Source organism: Nycticebus coucang, unplaced genomic scaffold, assembly GCF_027406575.1.
Source record: "Nycticebus coucang isolate mNycCou1 unplaced genomic scaffold, mNycCou1.pri scaffold_50, whole genome shotgun sequence".
Lineage (NCBI taxonomy): Eukaryota > Metazoa > Chordata > Mammalia > Primates > Lorisidae > Nycticebus > Nycticebus coucang.
Window position 1 is genome coordinate 959,952 of NW_026515581.1, and position 15,147 is coordinate 975,098.

General features: G+C 43.2%; 1 pseudogene; it reads right to left on the bottom strand.

The window, feature by feature from the left end:
• Positions 1-515: 515 nt before the first annotated feature.
• LOC128579397 (neurotrophin receptor-interacting factor homolog) lies at positions 516-14,771 on the bottom strand (annotated as a pseudogene).
• Positions 14,772-15,147: the final 376 nt, after the last annotated feature.

Sequence of the window (15,147 nt, forward strand, 5' to 3'; positions counted from 1 at the left end):
GCCACCATTCCTGGCCAAGGAAAGAAATTCTATACAGAAATATATAGTTTAACCACATTCTTTTTAAAGTCCTAGGCCACATACTCAAATTTTTACTGTGGATACAAAATCAGTGCACAGATTATTAAGTACCTGTCTTTTTAAATTCATAAGCATTTTTGGCTGGGTGGGGTGGCTCATGTCTGTAATCCTAGCATTCTGGGAGGCTGAGGTGGGTGGATTGCTTGAGCTCACAAGTTTGAGACCAGCCCGAGCAAGAGTGAGACTTTGTCTCTACTAAAAAGGAAAAACTGACACAACAGGATCACGTGAGCCAAACAGTTTGAAGTTGCTGTGAGTTATAATGCAGGGCACTATTCCAAGGGTGACAAAGTGAGACTCTGTCTCAAAAAAAAAAAAAAATTACAAGCATTTTCAGATTTTACTAATATAACTTTTATTTTTATCATTATTTTTTGAGACAGAGTCTCACTATGTTGCCCTTGGAAGAGTGCTGTGGTATTATAGCTCATAGCAACCTCAAACTCCTGGGCTTAAGTGATTCTTTTGCCTCCCAAGTAGCTGGGACTACAGGCACCAGCCACAATGCCTGGCTATTTTTTGTTGTTATTGCAGTTGTCATTGTTTACCTGGCCGGGCTGGTTTGAACCTTCCAACTTGGGTGCTTGTGGCCGGTGCTCTAGCCACTGGCGCCACCTTTTTTCTTGTTGCACTTGTCATTGTTGTCTAGCTGGCCCAGGCTGGGTTCGAACCCACCTGCCTCCAGCTGGCCACCCACGGAGCAACGGGCACTGCCACTAATATAATTTTTAAGGACTGAATGAATGAGCAAACAGTAGCACATCAACTGATTGAAAAATTAAATCTTTTTCCCAAATACATTGACAACTCCTCATTTTCTTTACTCTAATTAAAAGAATGGTGGTGTCCCCAGTGGTTCTTTGGTTTGGGGAATGTCCTCCCTCTGCTTCTTTCACATTCAGTCCCAATTCCCAACCATCCAAATGCATGTTCTATTGCAGAATCAAGTTGAAAAGGCACTGTCTCTTCAACTGGCCTAAGAGCTATGACGTAGGCTGTTTCTTCTTCCACTTTGTCCTATTGTGGGTTTTCTGGTGCCAAATAAGGTGTGAGCTCTGGGTGAATGCCTTTCCACATTGGTGGCAGACATATGGGCGCTCCCCAGTGTGAGTCCTCTGATGCCGAATGAGGTGGGAGCTCTGGCGGAAGGCTTTTCCACAGTCCTGACATGGGTAGGGCTTAGCTCCAGTGTGAGTTCTCAGGTGCTGGGAGATGGCTGAGCGATCATTGAAGTTCCTCCCACACTCTTGACATTCAAATGGTCTCTCTCCAGAATGAACTCTCTGATGCTGAGTGACAGGAATGATCCCCAAGGAATAATAACCAGTCCTAGTTCTCAGCCCACAGAAGGGGAAACCGCAACTTGGAGTCCCTAAGGCAGATCAGCCCTAGGACAGGGAAAGGGAGGGTTTGGCCTTACCCACAGAGACCAGGTGCCCGAATGTCTCCAGCATCACATATGGTACTCAGTCCTTTGTGTTGGGCCCAGCAGCCCCCACTCCTCCTGGGTAAAGTCCACAGCAACATCCTGGAAAGTCACTCTCTCCTGTGAAGTCACATGTGTTGTCTGCTCAGGAGGGTTCCTAATGGGGGCAGAAGAAAAGCTGGCTGAGTATTCCTACAAACCCCACTGTGATAGGGACTCTCCTGCTTTGGGGATTTGTTTAGATCCCCACTTGTGGCTAAAGAGGTCTACTGGGTCCTTTCTCCAGGAACCAAAGCTCCTACTTCACAAAGAGCCCCAAGTATATGCAAGCTATTCCCTTTTACCCACATCTGTATCTACCCTGCCCTGGGTTGACAACTTCCCACTGCAGAGCCTTCTCCTTGTATGAATTCTACCTCCCCACTTAAGCTAGAGTAGGACGGTCTCTCTGGCTGTGCTATGATTGGTCCTATCTGGGAAGATGAGATCTCCTCCACTTTGCTTTGCTTGGACGAGAGGCACCTTGCCCATATGGGACATAGCCTTCCTGAGAAGAAATGAGAGAAAGCAGAGCTATGAGACTGGAGATAGTCAGAGATTCTTTCCATCACCTGGAAGCACCTGGATGCAGCCTTGCTTTAAGCCTAATCCAGAATACATGAAAGCCAATAAATTTACTTCTATGCTTGAGTCAGTATCAGTCACTTGCAAATAATTCTGACCAATGCCACATATACACCCTTACCCTGATGGTCAGCAAGACAGGACCTACCTGTGTTACCCAGACCCTAGCTCTGGGTTATTCAGAAGCAAATCCCAGAAATGCATTTCTGAAGGATGAGGGCTCTTACTCTAACTGGGATATAAATGTCCACACACCCCTGGCCTGAAGTTGTTCTATCTCTCAAGTCTATGGAAACATTTGGTCAGTCCTCTCCCTTGTCTCATGCCTCAACTCCCAGGTCACCATGCACTCTCTCTAGTGATGCCACTGTGGCTAGAGGGCAGGGATTCTCTTCAGATTCAGGTCGCTTCAGAGTCCAGCACAGACCTAAGAACTGAGATTTGGAATGGCTCAACCTGTGGAAAGCCTCAAGTGTGGGCCTGCTTCACAAGGGATGCTGGGACCAGAAGAGGGTGATTTTCCCCACTCACCTCAGGCAGGGCCATCTCTGGCTGGATGGCTGTAGCCTTCTGCTGCTTCTTTTCCTGCTGGGCAGGGACTTTGAGACAGCAGGTGGGGTCCTGTGAAGGCTGGGCAGGTGGTGCTGGGAGGACATCAGTAGGTGTGGTCATCCTCCAGAAGGGCAAGGGCAGCCTATCTCTGCTATCGCACACCAGCATTCTGCCACACCCTGTGATGTCCCTGGTCCTGCCTTCTCTTCTCCTAGGCTCAGCCCCTCTACTCTCAACCCTCCAGTCTTTTCAAGGTACTTGTCTTCCCACATCTGGATGGGTACAAGATGCTTTACTCTGCACAGGCCACAGGGAGCAGTGCTCCCACTGCTGAGACTCCTGGTCCCACTCTTTCCCTCTCTAGGGACTATCTTGGGCCCCAGCCCCGACGAGATGGCTGCCTCATGCCTTCTGTGAAGCTAAGCCCCCATTTCTAGCATCCAAGCCCTCCACCCTGCCCATGTGGGCACTCCTTTCTTCCATCACTCCTGCCACCTCATGGACTTCCCCAGCGTTCAGGACATGTACCAATCTTGACACAAACTTCATCAACTTTCTTCCACCTTAGAAAACAGGCCAATCTGGTCCCATGACCCCTCAACCATGGCTCCTGCTTGTGATCTTCTTTACATGGCACCACACATTTTGCAAGCTTGTATCATACTGGCTCCACTTGCAACATCAAGGGGTACCTGATGTAACCTAGCCTGGCCAGTGATTGAATCTGGGATGAACACAGCCCACAACCAAACAATCAGAGCCAACAGGCTTGGGAATGTTTGGGAAAGAGAAATTCCACAATGGGAGGACCTGCAGAGAGATAGACTGCCTGTGGGTGAAGCCAACCAAGGGCAAAAAAAGTGACATATGGGAGAGAAGATGAGTTCTGAGGACACTATGAGCTCCTGGGTTCAGCTGTGTCTGATGCTACATCATCCAAGAAGTTTTTCAATAAACTTTCCTCCTCCCTGACCCATTCTACGAAAGTGTTTTGTGGCAGTCACACCGAAGAGTCCCAAGTGATGTGATCATCACTAAGAGAGGGATTCTGAGGGTTTCCTGGAAGACTTCTGTTTTCTGTGATATTAATTGATTCCATCCATCTGTGAGGTTAAACACAGGATGAACTCACTGACTTGGATATCAGGAACTCCACAGCTGTCTCCTTGGTAGCTGTATTTCTTTCTTTCTCTTTTTTTTTTTTTTTTTGATACAGAGTCTCACCTGGACAAGACAGGTGGATTGTTTGCACTCAGGAGTTTGAGACCAGCCTGAGGAAAAACGAGACCCCCATCTCTAAAAATAGCTAGGCCCCATGGGCCTAGGAGGCTGTGGCAAATGGACTGCTTGAGCCCAAGACTTTGAGGCTGCTGTAAGCTATGATGCCAGGGCAACTAAGTGAGACTCTGCCTCAAAAAAGAAAGAAACTTATCCTAGAGAGAAATACATTGAATAATGTAATGTTCTATCCTGCTTTTTTTTATTTTTTATTTTTTTTGTGACCGAGTCTCACTATGTCGCCCTAGGTAGTGTGCCGTGGCATCATATTTCACAGCAACCTCAAACTCTTGGGCACGAGTGATTCTCTTTTCTGAGTCTCCCAAGTAGCTGGGACTGCAGGCACCCGTCACAACACCCAGCTACTTTTAGAGATGGGGTCTTGCTCTGGCCCAGGCTAGTCTCGAACTTATGAGCTCAGGCAATCCACCCACCTTGGCCTTCCAGAGTGCTAGGATTATAGGCATGAGCCACTGCGCCCCGGCCAGAACCTATATTTAGTTTCTTATTGCTGGTGTAATAAACTGCTGCAAACTAGGTGGCTCAGATGAGCATATTTGTTAGCTCACAGTTCTAGATATCATAAGTCTGGTATGATATGTACCTCACTGGGCTAATATCAATGTGTCAGTAGGGCTGTTCCACTGACTCACCTTCCTCCTCAGATATCCAAGTCGCATCCTCCACCAAGGCTGCCACATCTTTGCAGTCCTTTGGGTGCTGTGATTCCACCAACATCCGGAGTTTCCCAGGTAGTGCACCCAGGAACTGCTCTAGCACCAGCACTCCAGCATCTGATCCTTGGATTGAACGTCAGGCTCCAGCCACTGGTGACACAGTTCACGAAGGTAGGTGAGGGCTTCTCGGGGACCTACCACATTCCCATAATGAAATTGCCGAAATTTCTGATGAGCAGCCTCAGGATCAGCTGGATGCTGCCCAGCAGTTATACCAGCTCCTTGAGACTGTCAAGACTCAGGACCCCATCTTCAGCATGGACAGCGCAAATCTGGGCATTCCAGGCACCAGCTACCTCCTGGTTCAGTGTGAGGACCTCAACAACCTCAATGTTCATCAGGGGATTCTCAGCAGGAAGAGGATCCAGCTGAATTTTGATTTGAGGCCCAAGATATTCTTCAGGTTAAGAACAGAACAAGACAAATGGTCAAAAAGCATATGGGAAGATGCTCAGTATCATTACCCATCAGAAGACTGCAAATCAAAATCATCATAACATATACTTTATAACTACAATGACGGTTTTTATCAAAGATGGATCGTAACAAGTAAGAATATGGAAAAACTGCTACACCTACAAACTCCTGGTGGCAATACAGAATGCTGTACCACTTTGCAAAATACTTTGGTAAAACCTCAAAAACGTAAATGTAAAGTTACATATAACCCCCCAACTCTCCATCTAGTAAATATTCCTAAAAGAACTATTTCTTATAGAACTGAAAGCATATGCTTACAAAAACCTGTCTCAGAATGCAGTATTATTCATAACAGGACATCTGTGTTATTTCCCCTTTTTGGCCATCAACTGACGACCATATAAAGAAATTGTGATCCCCTTGTACAACAAAGTATCTGGCAACAAGAAAAAATCAACTGATAGGCTCAGCGCCTGTAGCTCAAGCAGCTAAGATGGCAGCCACATACACCAGAACTGTTTGAATCCAGCCTGGGCCCACCAAACAACAATGACAACTACAACCAAAAAATAGCCAGGCATTGAGGCAGGTGCCTATAATTCCAGCTACTTGGGAGGCTGACACAAGAGAATCACTTAAGCGCAAGAGTTGGAGGTTGCTGTGAGCTGTGACGCCACAGCACTCTATCCAGGGCAACTGCTTGAGACTGTCTCAAAAAAAAAAAAAAATCAACTGATACATGCCACAACACAGATGAACTTTGAAAGTATCATGCTAAAGTGAAAGAAATCGGATATAAAAGGCCACATTATTACATTTATATGAAATAGCAAAATCCATACAGACAAAAACTTGATTGGTGATTGCCAGGAGATGGAAGAATTGAGGGAATAGAAAGGGGATTGCTAACTGACATGGGTTCCCTGCCATGGTGATTAAAATGTTTTGCAGTTAGATAGTGGTGATGGTTCCAGAACCCTGTGAAAATAGTTTTAAAATCCCTGAATTATACATTTTAACAGTAAACCTTGGCTGAGTGCCCATAGCAAAGTGGTTATGGCACCAGCCACATGCACCGAGGGTGGTGGGTTCGAATCTGACCTGGGACAGCTAAAAAACAATGACAACTGCCACAAAAATATAGCCGGGCATTGTGGTGGCCACCTGTACTCCCAGCAACTTAAGAGGCTGAGGCAAGAGATGCGTTTAAGCCCAAGAGTTAAAGGTTGCTGTGAGCTGTGACACCACAGCACTCTACCAAGGGTGACATAGTAAGACTGTCTCAAATAAAACAAACAAAAAAGTAAACCTTCCGGTGAGTTACCAATTTATACAGCACTTTATTTCTTTTTTAATTACTAAAACCCTTAGTAATTTCTTTTTTTTCTTTTTCTTTTTTTTTTTTTTTGAGACAGAGTCTCACTATGTTTCCCTCGGTACAGTGCTATGGTATCACAGCTCATAGCAACCTCCAACTCTTGGGCTGAAGTGATTCTCTTGCCTTAGCCTTCCAAGTAGCTAGGATCACAAGTGCTCACCACGACGCTTGGCTATTTTCTTTTTCCTTATTATTGTAGTTGTCATCATTGTTGTTTGGCAGGCCTGTGCTGGATTTGAACCCACTAGCTCCACTGTATGTGGACACTAGAGCAACAAGCGCCAAGGTGAGGAAGTGTTCTTCTTTTTTCTATAAAATGTCTGCCTCAAAAGTTTAGTCTGTTTTCCTTCATATTCAGATAAAGGTTAAAGACAATTCAGCCCTTGCATTTAGCCCTGGGTGCCAACACTGGATGCCAGAGAGTGTTTGTTCCCTAGACAAGAGGCTCACATTTTATACAGGTCTTATAAGACAAATATGGGAGGTGAGAGTAAAACAAACTAGTAAAGATCTTTTTTACTACATTTATACACTTATGTTACCGAACCTTTAGGTAGGGCTTATGTTCTGTATGATATAAAAAATAGGATAAGTTTCGGCTCCTGTAACTCAGTGAGTAGGGTGCCAGCCACATACATTGAGGCTGTTGGGTTAGAGTCCAGCCTGGGCCTGCTACACAACAATGACAACTGCAACCAAAAAATAGCAGGGCATTATGGTGGGCACCTGAAGTCCCAGCTACTCAGAAGGCTGAGGCAAGAGAATCACTTAAGCCCAAGAGTTTGAGGTTGTTGTGAGCCATGATGCCACAGCACACTACCTAGGGTGACATAGTGAGACTCGGTCTCAAAAAAAAAAAAACAAAAAAAAAAAAACAAGATAAAACATTACCTTTACGTTATTCAAAATGTTTCTTTCTATCATAAGTTTCTTTCTTTTTTGAGGCAGTCTCACTTAGTCACCCTAGCATCATAGCTTATAGCAACCTCAAACTCTTGGGCTCAAGCAGTCCATTTGCCTCAGCCTCCCCGGCGCACAGGGCCTGGCTATTTATTGAGACCAGGGTCTTGCTTTTCCTCAGGCTGGTCTCAAACTCCTGAGCTCAAGCAATCCACCTGTCTTGTCCAGGGTAAATTTATTTGTTCTATTAAATAAAGTGAGGGCTAAGGCAGTTAATTTGCCTGAAGAGATTCAATTCAGAACATCTCCACTCATAAGAGTCCTCTTATGCTGAAAACAATGAGGACTCCTACTGAAGGGGTTCCCACTTTGTCATCCTCTGGGCACCCTGCCAGTGACTTCTATAACACCTGAAGCATTCCCAACACTGATTACATTCTTAGGCTATTCTAGTATGACTTCTATGATGCTGAGTAGGAGAGCTATGCATACAACTTTTCCCACAGCAATTGCATGTTATCATCATTTCAGAATTCTCAGACAGAATCACTGCCTGTTAAGAACTTTTACAGTATGAATTCTCTCAAGTCTGAGTTATACCAGAATCTTTCCTGATGTGATATTACTGAGATTTTTTTTCCCCGTGTGAGTTCTCAGATGCTAAAAAACTCATGAAAAGAACTTCATTCATAGTCTTTGAAGGTTAATCTCCCATGTGAGTCTTTCCTTAAAGGACAAGCTGAGCTGAAAGTGGCCTTTATTCCATTCTGTTTGTAGATGAGTTGTCTTTTCTGTCAAACAAGTGTATTCCACTCATTTCCTACATTATCTATCTATCTATCTATATCTATATCTATATCTATATATGTTAACTCTATGGTCTATGTGATTCTGTTGGGCTACATGAAGGATGGAATCTACAGAGGCATCTCTCTCCCAATTAAACTACTTCCTTCCTTAAATTATTTTTTTGCAAAAACTTAGATTTGAAAAGAATGCCATATCCTTATTTTTAGAGCTCATTTCCTAATAAATGACTTGATAAGTAAAAAGTGTTAAATTCTTGTAGGATTTCCTATAAGCATAACCTTCATTAATAGTCCCTTCCCTGCCTTGCTTCCCTAATGACTAAATCTAGTTTCTATTTCAAGTATTCTACCCAATAGCCACACAGAGCAATGCCTTCTTGGGATGAACACTAACTGAAAGCTGAAGTGTGACTGCCATAAAATTTACTTCAGCACATTTTTTACCTTCACAGCATCACTACCCATTCAGTGCTTTCTTGAGAATATGGCATTTATCGAGTTTTCTTTGTACTTCAACAACCAGGGCCTAGGCTGTCATTCTTGTGAACACAGAAAGCTGGAAAAGTACACAAGTTGAGTTGCCAAAAAGGCCCACCTTTGAATTCACTGTCCATTAATGAGGGATAGCCATGCTAGTGGTAGGATGAAGAGACCTCTGTGAGGGATAAATGTCTCAGCCAACAATAAAGGCTGCCATTCCAAACACATTTTTATGTGCTGACTGGATCTCCTTCTGAGGTCAAATGGGTGCACTCAACTGGCTTTGCAAATCTCTTTTTTATTATTATTAGTATTTTTAGAAGTATAGAGCTTTTAATTATTTATTTTTTAGAGACAGAGTCTCACTGTGTCGCCCTGAGTAGAGCACTGTCATGTCATAGTTCACAACAATCTCCTGCTCTTGGGCTTAGGTGATTCTCTTGCCTCAGCCACCTGAGTAGCTGGGACTACAGGCACCGCCATAATGCCCGGCTATGAGACAGAGTTTCACTTTCTTGTCCTCTGTAGAGTACCACAGCATCACAGCTCACAGCAACCTCCAGCACTTAGGCTTAGCCGATTCTCTTGCCTCATCCTCCGGAGTAGCTGGGACTATAGGCACCCACTACAACACCTACCTATTTTTTTGTTGTTGCAGTTTGGCCAGGACTGGTTTGAACCCGCCAACCTTGGTATATGGGCTGGTGCCCTACTCACTGAGCCACAGGTGCCGCCCTGCAAACCTCTTTAGCTGTCTCTTACTTCCTTCTCATGCAAACTCTTTATTAACAGAACCAGTCAAGACATGGGATAGTTCAAAATCAAGGCAAAAGCTGTGACTTTGTAGTGTTATGTAAACAGTTTGTTTAAAATTATTTAAACATTAAAAAGTAGACTGGGCACCTATAGGTCAATGGTTAGAATGTCAGCCCTGTGCAGCAAGAGTGGCAGGCTTGAACCAGGCAGGCCAGGGCCTGCCAAACAAATAAACAAAAACCCCAAAGACAAGAAAAAAAAAAAAAACCTGTACTTTTACCCCTTGAAAAAGTCCATGCGTTTACCAGCTCTCCTTGGTTCATGCCAAAAATTCAGAAGTAAATTTTCTCCCTTATCACATTTTAAAAATACGATAATGACATATAAGAAAGAATGTACAGATGGTCTTCTATATCCATGGGTTCTGTATTTGTTGATTCAAACTACTGTGGACTGAATGTATTGGGGAAAATCAATGGATGGTTGTGTCCATACTAAACATTTCCAGAATCTTCCCCTTGTTAATATTCCCCAAACAACACAGTATTAACAACTACTTTACTTACCATTTACATTGTATTAAGCATTATGAGTGATGATTTGAGATTGATTTAAACCATATGAGAGGCTGTGCATAAGTTATATGTCAATACTAAACCATTTCATATAAGTGACTCGAACATCTGTGGATTTTGGTATCTTGTGTGAAGGTTGGTCCTGGAACTAATCCCACATCGATATTGGGGGACCACTGTATGTAGTAAGTACATGTTATAAATAATCACAGGAACTCAGTCTTCCTTTCACTTATGAAGAATTCTTGGCTGCTTTTCCTTCACCATCCTCAACCAATTACTCACCTACCCCCACTGAGTCCACTCATGAATCACCCACACTTGCTTCTCCCTAAACCTGCTCTTAGTCTCAAGCCTGGTACTAGGACCTCTCTCTTAGGTGCTACTGTGGCCCTCCTGCCCCATGCCCTTATCACCAAGGTGTTAATAGTACCAAGATGTTACAGGTGTTTCTTATAATTGCTGAGTGTTTCCAAGCTTAGCCCTTGCTTCTCCTTTCCTTAAAGGCGTATGGTCTACTACAGTGCTGTACCTCAGTTCTTTCTTCACAAGCTACCCAGAGGGAGCCGTGAAAAGGTACGTCTCAACCCCTCTCAAGAATGCAAAGCAGTCCCCTCACAGCCAATGAGACTTTGATTATGCCAAACCACATGCCCCTCTTTATACTTGTTATCTACTCCTGCCCCACTGGGCAACTTACTGTTCTTCAGAAAGCCAAGCTCTTTCCCATCTCATGGTCACTACAAATGACGTCTCCAACTCTGGAAGCTCTTTTCACCAACACTCTTGCATGTTGGCACACTTATTTTCCCTTATTGGCTTAAATCTCACCCCTGCAGAGTCTCTCTTCCCTAATTTCTCATAGCTCTCCCCTTTCCACTGAGTTCTTTTACTTTTCAGTACTTACTACAACTTATTCTATCTGTGCTATTGGCTTACAAACAGCCATCAAATTGATTATGAACTGTATGGTGGCAGGGTTTAAGTTAAGGCTTTAGTTTCTCACACAAGTGTTTAGTATACTGCATGGGACAGAAAGAGACTCTCTGTAAATATCTGGGAGGTGAAAGAAGGAAAGGAGAGGAAGTAAAACATCTAACAAATAACTCTGTGACAAAGCAGAGATTAACTGGGCACCCATCATCTCAGGCACAGAATACAAGAGCTCCCTAACTTCACACAACTTCCCCTCACACAGCCTATAACTCTGAGACACCAACCCTCAATCTGTCACCTGTGAAGCCACCTTTCCCCTATGTATAGAACCATAGGCACGCACAGTGTCCCACAGAGCAGCTAGATTTAGGGAACTATATCCAGAAGTACATGACCTGGAGGTTTCCCATGCAGGATATGGGACTTAAGCTCTAGGGAGGATGAGACACTAACTTGTCCCATCCAGAGCAATCTAGAACCATAAAGACCAGAAGGGACATTAGGAGTCTAGATGATCAAGGTTGAAACCAATGGGCAGACAGACACAAAGTGCTTGCATTGCAGGGTACCTTGCAGAGGACATATAGTTCGGTTACCTGTGCCAATGGGTAGAAACATTTTCAGTGAAGAGAAGAGAAAGGCCTCTGAATGTGGAAAAGAAAAAAAAAAAAAAAAACATCGAGATGTCAAGCTAAAACATGGAAAAACCTGAAATAGAGTTGAGAAAAAGAGGAAAAGGAGTCACAGAGACCACACCCCCACTATTCTGTGGTGAACAGTTCATCATCAAAAATGGGGGCCAGATACAGATTTCAAATACAGATTTCACATAGTAACCATAAGTGGGTAATTACAGTGGTATTTAAATCAGAGCACAGAGAACAAAGAGAAGGCAAAGCATGCAGTGTGCTTTCTAGCCAGCACACCTTGATGATAGAAAAGCTAAAAAAGATAGCAAAGAAAAACCCACCTCCCTAAAGTAATTTATCAGCATTGACATGAAAAAAAAAAAAAGTCAACAGACTCCAGCTACACATTACACTAAGGGTACTTCTATGTCTATTATGTCCCCATGCTAACTGCTTAAAGGAAAAAAATATCCCTATGACCACCATGGTAGGTTCTGGGTGGGAAACTGGGGATATTACTGATTTTCATTCATTAGAAAAGACTAGATGACTATTTCTTCATCCAGATAAAAATTGTTTTGAATCAAAGCAGAATCCAGTGTCATGCGCATCAAAATATGGAAATCAGACATCCACTCTTCACACTCTCAGCTTCATAATGCTTTGGAAGTTCTTGTGAATGCAATTACATAACTTCTTCCAAAAAGTAAAAACAATTAACATCCAATGAACAAAGAACATAGACAGTAAACAGTGCTGAAAGAACTTGTACCCCACACCAAGTATCAGAGGAAACTCCAGATAAACTGAACTAACCAAAAAACAAATTTGAAAATACTAGAATACACAAAAGTATGTGTACTATTGGCGTACTTATGATACAAAACTTAGAACGGTAATAAAAGCAGACCTGAAAAAAAAATACTTGAAATTATAGAACTTCTGTAGAGAGACTACATAAAGATAGAAGGTCTGGAATATAGTATTTCAATATTAACATCCAGAAAATATTAATTACCACGTATAAAAGGAGACAAACAAGGGAAAATACACAAATTCACAGAAGAAAAAAATGCTAAGAGTATATAAATTTATAAAACATGCAATTCTGGCAGCTGTGAGAAAAATGTGAACTAAACCTAATATGCTATTTTTTTTTTACACATCAAACCCACAAATCTTAAAAAAAATTAAGGCTCGGCACCCATAGCACAGTTATGGCACTAGCCACATACACCAAGACTGGTGGGTTCCAACCAGGCATGGGCCAGCTAAACAATAATGACAACTACAACAAAAAATATCCAGGCGTTGTGGCAGGTGCCTGTAATCCCAGCTACTTGGGAGGCTGAGGCAAGAGAATCACTTGATTACAGGAGTTGGTGGTTGCTGTGAGCTGTGACACAACAGCACTCTACCGAGGGTGACATAATGAAACTTTGTTTCAGGGAAAAAAAAAAAAAATAAAATTCCCCTGGTGATGGAGAGGGCAAAAAGCACTCATGCGCCTGAGCTATACATACTTTATAGGATTTTAGATATTTATTGCTACCAGATTTTTAGCTTACACTTTAGTCAATCCTACAGTTAACTGGTATCAACCATGTTTCTTGCACAGATAACTGATGCACCCAGGATTGCCACCACACCTGCTAAAGCAGCTTTACTTGTGACACGTGCCCTAGGTCTGCATGATTGTTTGCCTATTTGGATTCAGTTCAGGGAGAATGTAACCAAATTTATGGCAAGTACATCAAGCTCCAGTATCCAAAAAAAAAAAAAAAAGAAAAAAGAAAAAAATCTAGCCGACAGAAAAACTAACTTGTATGTGCAAAAAACTGTATACAAGCAAGTTTTTTCCAACAACTGGAATGTCTCCCAAGGGGAGAGAAGAAAAATAAAACGTGGACTACAATGAATCTGTTAAAGAGTGAAGCAGACCTGTCTGTATAGAGTATAATACACCCCCAAAACATCTATATAAATTTATACATGTGCACTAAACCCATAAAAAGAAGTCTGGCTACAGACACACCAGACTTAAAAATGATTACATGAGGGGGAGGCATGCAGACAATGAATGGAACAGTGTGAGGGAGCCCCTACTGTCAACACATATACCACCTGCCTAGTAACAGGTTCCCTTTCAACCAAGTAGGACACTAACTTTGGAGCCACAGAAAAACTTGGTTCTGCATGTCTGTGGTTACTTACTATATCACTCCAACCTTCTCCAACTCTTTTCCAAAACATTGGTCCCAGACTAATCAATTGATCCATTCCCTGTGAGGTCTTCCCATGTGCCTGGTTCTCACCTGGAAAGGTATCTTGAGGCATTTCTCTCTCCAACGGCCAGAATTCTTCTGCTTCCTCTAACTGAGATACCACATCTGGCTTGGAAAGCTGATATTCTGCTCAAAGGAAAAGAGACAGGGCTTGCAGGGGTGGTCTGTGTTTGGGAGAAAATGCTGCCCTGCTGCTGTACAAGCTGTTTCCACCTTCCTCCCTGTGATGGCATGACATAACTTCTGATGACCACAATCCTATCCATCCCCTTTCTTAGCCCAGTTCCAGTCACTCACACAAAGGGAGATGGGTTAGCTGAGACTTTTGGGAAAAGCTTGTGTTTTCTTGTTAAATGCAAAGCTGTGAAAAGGAGCAGGCCAGCGCTACCCCCTTCCCTTATTTCTGCCTGGAATGCAGAATTGTTTGAAGCCACAGGCATACAATGACTAACCAGAAGATGGAAAGATTCACAGTAGCCAGAGATGCAAGGGATTAGGTTCTTTGATGATGATACACTTGACCTGGTAGAACATTTTATACCACATCCTATGTAATTCTTACTATAAAAACAGGAATCATACACTACTGCAGCTGCAAACATCCTTAACAGACTCACATGCCTAGTACTCGGGGGCTCTGAGCAATGGATTAGGCAGTAGTAAGTCCTTATCCTACAGGTGAAAAATTACACTTGTTTCCTCAGGCTCCAGGGCCATAACACTTCCACTGTGATCCCTGCAGTTTAATCCCAAATAGACCCACATTTCACACAAAGCACAGATCTTCACTGACATAGAGGCCAGCCTTACCCACTGATACCAGGTTGCTGTAGTTCTCTAGCATCACTTCCCTGTACAGATATTTTTGTTCCAGGTCCAGCAGTCCCTACTTTCCCCAGTAAAACCCAGTGTAACATCTTCAAAAGTCACTGGTTCCTAAAATCCAGGTTTTTGTTCAGTCAGGGCATGTCCTCATCCATGGCAAAGAAAGACAAAGGAGGATGACAGAGCCCGTGAAATCACAGAATGGTGTACAAGATGATGATCATCTTGGGAGTCACATCCTGAGATTCTGTGCCAGTCTGAGCAAACACAAGCTTAGACCCTATTCAGGTCACCAGACCTTGCTGGCATATGAAATCCTGCCCATTTCTTATTAATCTGAGCATTGGAGTATAAGAATTCCTAGGGAATTCCCTGAGCTGAATCATCACATGCAAGACTTCAGCCCATGGCTCCAGGCTTGTAGCTCAGCAGCTAGGGTGCCAGCCACGTACACGG